Consider the following 7,354-nt stretch of genomic DNA (forward strand, 5'->3'; position numbering starts at 1 on the left):
CAGGAGACAATAATGTTGAGGGCAGCGGTTTTGAATTCATACAAGTGCGTGGCCTAATAACTTTATCTATCAGCATGGATTTAATTAAAATACTAATTTTTATATTTATAGCAGGCTTTATCATTTTTTATCCTTATAATTATGGCAACCACACGGGAGTAATTCGAACTTTCAATTTTCTGGATAGTCTAAGAGGAAAAAGCCATGAGGCTTTGGGACCCTGAGTCTCAGAAGCGATTTTTTCCTCCCCCAGTCCTCTCCCAATTTTCCCCAGCCTAGAGGCTGTTTTACAGGGAAGAGAGACAATGGCTTTAATGGCTGCAGGGCTGCGAATTATTTTGCTCAATGCCCCAGGCCTGGTGACCCTTGCGGATGCTAAAACGCCAGAGAGCCCAGCCAGTTTCGTCTGCCAATGATCTCCATTCCTACCTCTTCCTGACCGCAAGCCTGCCAGCGTTCCAGTCCCTGTGATCTCCACGCCACTTTTCTTGCCCCTGATGCTGCTAATTCTGCTAGTTCCAGAACCCCAAGCCCCAACAGTGATGACCTGTTACTTTTGCCAAGATCTTCGGAGACTTCCGCCACTGCTCCTTAGGATTTGGTATTGTCCCCACTACCCCCTCTCTTGGCTTGGTAATGGCCTGCATTCTAGCCTTCCACGTGTTTCTCTAAAGACCTAAATTAGGCAACCCACACAGACTCTACACGTGGGTATTTTCCTGTGCTTTTCTCCACTAACCCCGAGCCCACGTGGATGCTAGCGTCTGGACCTAGCAACTAGCGTTTACCCTTAATGGGGCCTAATGGTCTATTCAGACTTGCTTGTGATTAAAAACTGAACTCAGGGGAAGAAATATTCACCCCCATACCTGCTCAGAACTTTGAACTTAAAAAAACTTCTTAAACTCAGCAGAACTCAATCCAAAGAACCTTAAATTGAACCAGGGGTGAATCTTTTAAACCTCAGAACTGAATGTTTTAGAGAGACTGTATCTTACTGTATTTTGCTAATTAGTTTTGTAAATTAATCTTGCTTATTTCGTTGATTTTCCTGTTGCACTGAATCATTTTAAGTTAATGTAGTTTGTGGCTGCTAGATTAATTCTGTTTATGATTTTATTGTAACTCCCAAATAATGAGAGAAATTTATTAGAACTGGTAAGAGGTTTTGATCAGCTTGTTACTCTAATACTCACATTATATTTCCTACACATTTTAATGTTGTAACTTGCCTTCTATATACTGGATTTATAGAGCACATGTCTTTTAAAATTTATTCTGTCTTGGTAATTGCAAAGAACCTTGAAAGGTTCTATGCTTTGAATATTACCTTGTAATTTTACAAGAGTTATTTTTTAACTTTTACTTTAAATCCTTAAGAATTGTTGTCTTAAAGGATAAAGCTTTTATATATTTTATTATAAGAGAAATTGTTGCCTTAAATGGGTAGAAGCATTTCCTACCCAGAATTTTTTTTAAAACAGGAAGCCAAGGAGCTCCTGTATATTCTTATCTGAGGATGATTATATCAGAAGGTTTCTTTTTTAAATATCATGTTTTGCTATAGAAGCAATAACAGAATTTGTTGAGAAACTCTTAGCCAAGATTAAAAGTTGTAACAAGTAAATGATTTTTAAACATCATTGTTTATTGTTTTAAAATGTGCTATTGGAAATAATGGTACTCTATTTGAATGTGCATTGTGAATCTGCTATTTTGTAAACCCACTTTCTCTCACAGAAAATCTCATTTTTGGGTGACATAACTCTTCTAGTTCTAAGCTAAATATATATATATATATACATATATATATATATTTGATTTTTAAAACATTTTTTTAATTAGAGCAATTGATTTTTTCCCCTTTTCTCATCTTGTACTGGAAGTACATATATAATCATTATTTATCCTTTTTCTGATTCTACAGCAAATACCTGAGCCTATAGGACTGTGATTAAATGCCTTTCTGTCTGATTCTACAAAAAGGGAACATGAGAGCTGTTAATGGTGCTAAAGAAAGCACATGGTCAGAGAATTGACTGACTAAAAATCTGCATAAATTGCGGAGTTCTATGCCAATACTTTAGGGCTTGGAAATTGGGGTTTGAGTCCTAGAGTCCCAGTCTTTTCTAAAACTTTAGAGGACGTGGGTCCCCTCAACTTAGATTCCTAGCACCTAAGATTGGTTATTTATTTGGCTCAGTTCCCTGAAAATCTGATAAGTCAGACCAGAGAGAGACATTTTCCTTAAGTCCTGGCCCTGAATGGGTAATTGCACACTGCTGAATTCACTTTAATTAGACCTTCATTCAAAGGTCTAAGTTTATTTTCCCCTGATTTTTGCACATTTTACATTTCATTCACAAGTTAATTTTTTCTTCTTTTTTCTTCAATTTTATTCTTTGTATTTTGCCATCCTTAGCTGACCTGAGGTACTCTTTTTAAGGAAAAAGGTGTTTAGTATTTCCCTCAGGGGGATGGGATATCTGTTAAGTTTTTTAAAATTCGATAATGTAAAAATATATGTATATTTAACTCTTTTAGGAGTAATTTCACAGGGAATTGTATAAATCTTAGAAGAAAATGTATGTTTTGTAATCTATAATGTAAAGTTTAAATTCTTTTGAGAATAATTTCAGGATAAGGATCTTGCCATCTCCCCCAGAATCCAGACAATGAACCTATTTGGTGAAAACACCATGAAGATGTCTGAAAAGTCCTCACTGTACCATGAAGACCAAATTTTGAACTTTGGGGTGCAGTTGACTGAACTATGGGGAGTTGAAATTGAATTGTATATATTGTTTTAATTGTACACTGTTATACCAATAGGGGACTGCCCCCAAATTGGTTTTTTGTCAATGCGGCTAATTTTAACCATTTGTTCATCTATTTCTTTTATCCCCAAATTCGTGAAAATTTTAGAAGTTGTCTATTTTTACAGGTCCAGCGAAGAAAAAGGACTAACCTTTTTTTTTGCCGGACCTCACGGGGAATTGTAAAAGTGAAATTTGGGAGATGCTATCGAAAAGTATATATATTTTCTATGGACACGTGGAAATTGTCAAACTACATTTCCCATGGTCCAACAAGTTTCCATTTCCGGTTCTTTGGGCATGGGGACGCCTATGTCTCCACACAGAACAGTTTAAATCTCCTGTGTTAGGGGGGAGTGGGTCTTGGCCAGCAGACTCGGGAGGAGACAGGAGACAATAATGTTGAGGGCGGCGGTTTTGAATTCTTACAAGCTCGTGGTCTAATAACTTTATCTATCAGCATGGCTTTAATTAAAATACTAATTTTTATATTTATAGCAGCCTTTATCATTTTTTATCCTTATAGGTCTGAGTTCTGGTTTTTTCCAAGGTCAAGCCCCCTGGTGGACCCCCTTGCTTGATCCTCTACCGGAGGTTTCTTTACAAGCCTCAGGGAGCTGCTTCCACAGTCTGCACTGGTTCCCCACTCAGGGTTTCAGAGCTTTAGCTTGTGACTGTGTCTGCCTCCACCCACGCCTCTACCCGAGCCTGTGTTCTGAGCCTGCGTTCTGCTCACACGCTCAGGTTTGTGTGTTTTTTTTTAGCTTTTTGGGGTCCTAAATCTTGCTGCTCTCAGGAACAGGCCCTGGAGCTGCCAATGACTCAATGGGTGCCCCAAACTTGCTCTATTTCTTTTTAGCTGGCTTTAGCACTATAGGTGTTGTGTGTGGAGGGGTTTGGGGTGGGGTGGTTGCTCAGCCCACGATTTAGTGAGAGCTGTTTCACCCCTTTATAGCATGGAAATGCCCCGATTCCACATACCTTCCACGCTGTGCCCTGTTGTGGGGTTCCTCCATTTGTCTGGACTTGTTTTTATGTCCCCTTGAGGAGTTTTGTGTGTTTTGGTCAGGAGAGGTTAAGAGCTGCTTCTTACTCTGCCACCATCTTAACCCGGCTGTCTCTGTCTCTCTCTGTCTCTCTCTTTCCCTTTTGTCCTTACTTAAGGGAAGGTTTAGTTTGTGATTACTACTTCTCTTAAGCTTTCCTTCTTATAATCCTATCCCTTTTATTTTTTACTCTTCCCCTTTTACTTCTCTGCCTCTACACAAATATGTATGTATATGTATGTATGTGCGTGCACATAGTTTTCCTCTTTGAGTCAGTTCATATGAGAGATTCAAGCATAGCCCACCTCTCCATTTTCCTTTCCATTGTTCAATTCTTCCTTGAGTGTTACTTTTATATCTGAAATTTTTTTTCCATTCTTCTTCCTGTCCCTTTCTCTTAGTGAATCTGTATTTTTCATGTTTCCATTTTTCTTTGAGATGATACAACATAAGTGCCTCCTTTGAATGGCCCTGATAATGATGATAAAGTTCTCAGGAATTGTATGCATCATCTTACAATTTGAGAATATACAATTTAACTTTATTATTTCCTCTTTATTTCTTATATTTGTTTACCTCATTCTGCCTCTGTCGAGTCTTGTATTTTCATCTTAAAATTTCTATTCAATTATAGTATTTTCATCAGGAATATTTGAAAGTCCCCTTTTTCTTTAGATATTCTTTCTTTTTTCCTTTAAAGGGATTATATTCTGTTTTACTGGGTAGGTTATTTTTGGTTGTAATCCTAGGTCCTTTGCCTTCCAGAATATCACATTTGAAGGTCTTCACTCATGCTACTAAATCTTGCACAATCCTGACTGTGAATGTGAAATTGAATATTGATACCCAACATTACTCAATATTATTTGTTATTTAGTGAGAAACCTATCTAGTCACTGGGATCAATACTTATGGATTAGATATAAAGTAGTACACGCAAGATTAATTTGTTCCATGGCCGAGCTTGTAACTCAGTTTGCTTGTGTGTTGTATTACTGACCAAAGGCTTAACATCTTGATATTGGTCCATTTCAATCTATCCTATCCCATCCCCAAAACCACCTAGTTTCAAATCAGTTTCAAATCGAATTTCCCCATTTATATTAATGAAAATGCAACTAATCCATTCAGGCCCCCAAAAATCTTCCCATAAAAGTTTGTTTCTCTCTCCCTTTCAGAATGTTTTGAAAATACATGAAACAAATGTCCTTACACAGCTCTAATGCTCGACCTGTTGCAACTTTTTCTCGGTGTGTCTCTTCAATAAACTGTTTAATTTTTTCCCAAATCCTCATCATTTCCTTAATCTCACCTGTACTGATTACTTCATTCACCTTGGGTTCCTCCTCATTAATTTCCTGCAAAACTTCCATATACTGTTGCTGCTGTAACTCCTTCAATTTCTCCACTGTTAGTTCCTTTCTAAGCTTCTCCACTAGGTTGTCAACATCAAGCAAAAGCAATTCAATACAGATACTCCCACGGCCAGATAAACACTGAACCAAACGAGAGAGCCTTGTGTAACATGTGAAACAAAATGCTGGGCAGGCTATTTAATGGAAGTTGTCAGAAGCTTGGGATTCAAATATCCACTCATGACTTAAAGCAAAAAGTCCCTATCATGACTGCTTGTATCTCAAATTGCCCATAATTTAAGGTGCTCATGTATCAAAATACCCCTATAGAATTAATTTTATAAACTTTAGAGTATATAAAAGTTTATCTTCCCCATAATCTCTGTGCTACAATCTGAATTCAATCAATTTAAGGGAGGAGAAGGGATATTTGATGTGATTATAAGTATTCTCCCATGACATAAGTCTAGCACTGATCCACTCTGGTGTGAGGGGTAGATGTCTAGAAAATGCTTATTAATCCTATGTTTTCCCTTTACCATGGACTTTGGAAATTCCCTTTTTAAGGAAGTCAGCATGACTATGCCAAATGTAAGCCCACTCTACACCTTTGCCAAACATGTCAATCTCCTTCGTCTCCTAAGGTCTTAGGATCTCACTTTACTCTCAGTTGCTATCCTTGACAATAAATTGTTCATGCTTGGAATTTTGTGCTTCAGTTTCTCTTTATTAAATATTTTTATCATACCAATGACTTTCAATACTTGAATGGTCCTTCAAAAGACCAAGAATATCAAAGGAAATAATGAAAAAAATATGAAGGAATGTGGCCTAGCAGTACCAGATCTTAAACTGTACTACAAAGCAGTAGTCATTAAAACAATATGGTAGAAAGTGAGCAAATTAAAAACACCCAGATGAAAACTAAATTAGAAATACTAAAAATTAAGGGAGAAATTAATAAAATCAAAAGTAAAAGAACTATTGAATTAATAAATAAGACTAGAAGCTGGTATTTTGATAAAATAGACAAAGTACTGGTCAATCTAATAAGAAAAAGGAAAGAAGAAAACCAAATTGACAGTATTAAAGATGAAAAGGGAGACCTCACTTCTAATGAAGGGGAAATTAAGGCAATCATTAAAAACTATATTGCCCAATTATATGGCAATAAATATAATAATTTAGGAGATATGGATGAATATTTACCAAAATATAAATTGCCTAGATTAACAGCAGAAGAAATAGAATACCTAAATAATCCCATATAAGAAATAGAAATTGAACAAGCCATCAAAGAAATCCCTAAGAAAAAATCAGCAGGACCTGATGTATTGACAAGTGAATTCTATAAGAAATTCAAAGAGCAACTAATCCCAATACTATACAAATTATTTGATATGATAAGCAAAGAGGGAGTCCTACCAAATTCCTTTTATGACACAAATATGGTACTGATTCCAAAGCCAGGTAGACCAAAAACAGAGAAAGAAAACTATAGACCAATCTCCCTAATGAACATAGATGCAAAAATCTTAAATAGAATACTAGCAAAGAGACTCCAGCAAGTAATTAAGAAGATCATCCACCATGATCAGGTGGGATTTATACCAGGAATGCAAGGTTGGTTCAACATTAGGAAAACCATCCACATAATTGACCACATCAACAGTCTAACAAACAAAAATCACATGATTATCTCAATAGATGCTGAAAAAGTCTTTGACAAAATACAGCATCCATTCCTATTGAAAACATTGAAAAGTATAGGAATAGAAGGACCTTTCCTAAAAATAATAAACAGTATAAACCTAAAACCATCAACAAGCATTATATGCAATGGGGATAAATTAGAAACCTTCCCAATAAGATCAGGAGTGAAACAAGGATGCCCATTATCACCTCTATTATTCAACATAGTACTAAAAACACTAGCAATAGCAATTAGAGAAGAAAAATAAATAGAAGGTATCAAAATAGGCAATGAAGAGACTAAGCTATCACTCTTGGCAGATGATATGATGGTCTACTGAAAAAATCCTAGAGAATCAACTAAGAAGCTGGTAGAAATAATCAACAACTTTAGCAAAATTGCAGGATACAAAATAAATGCACATAAATCACCAGCATTTCTATA

The sequence above is a fragment of the Gracilinanus agilis genome, chromosome 1 (assembly GCF_016433145.1).
Source record: "Gracilinanus agilis isolate LMUSP501 chromosome 1, AgileGrace, whole genome shotgun sequence".
Lineage (NCBI taxonomy): Eukaryota > Metazoa > Chordata > Mammalia > Didelphimorphia > Didelphidae > Gracilinanus > Gracilinanus agilis.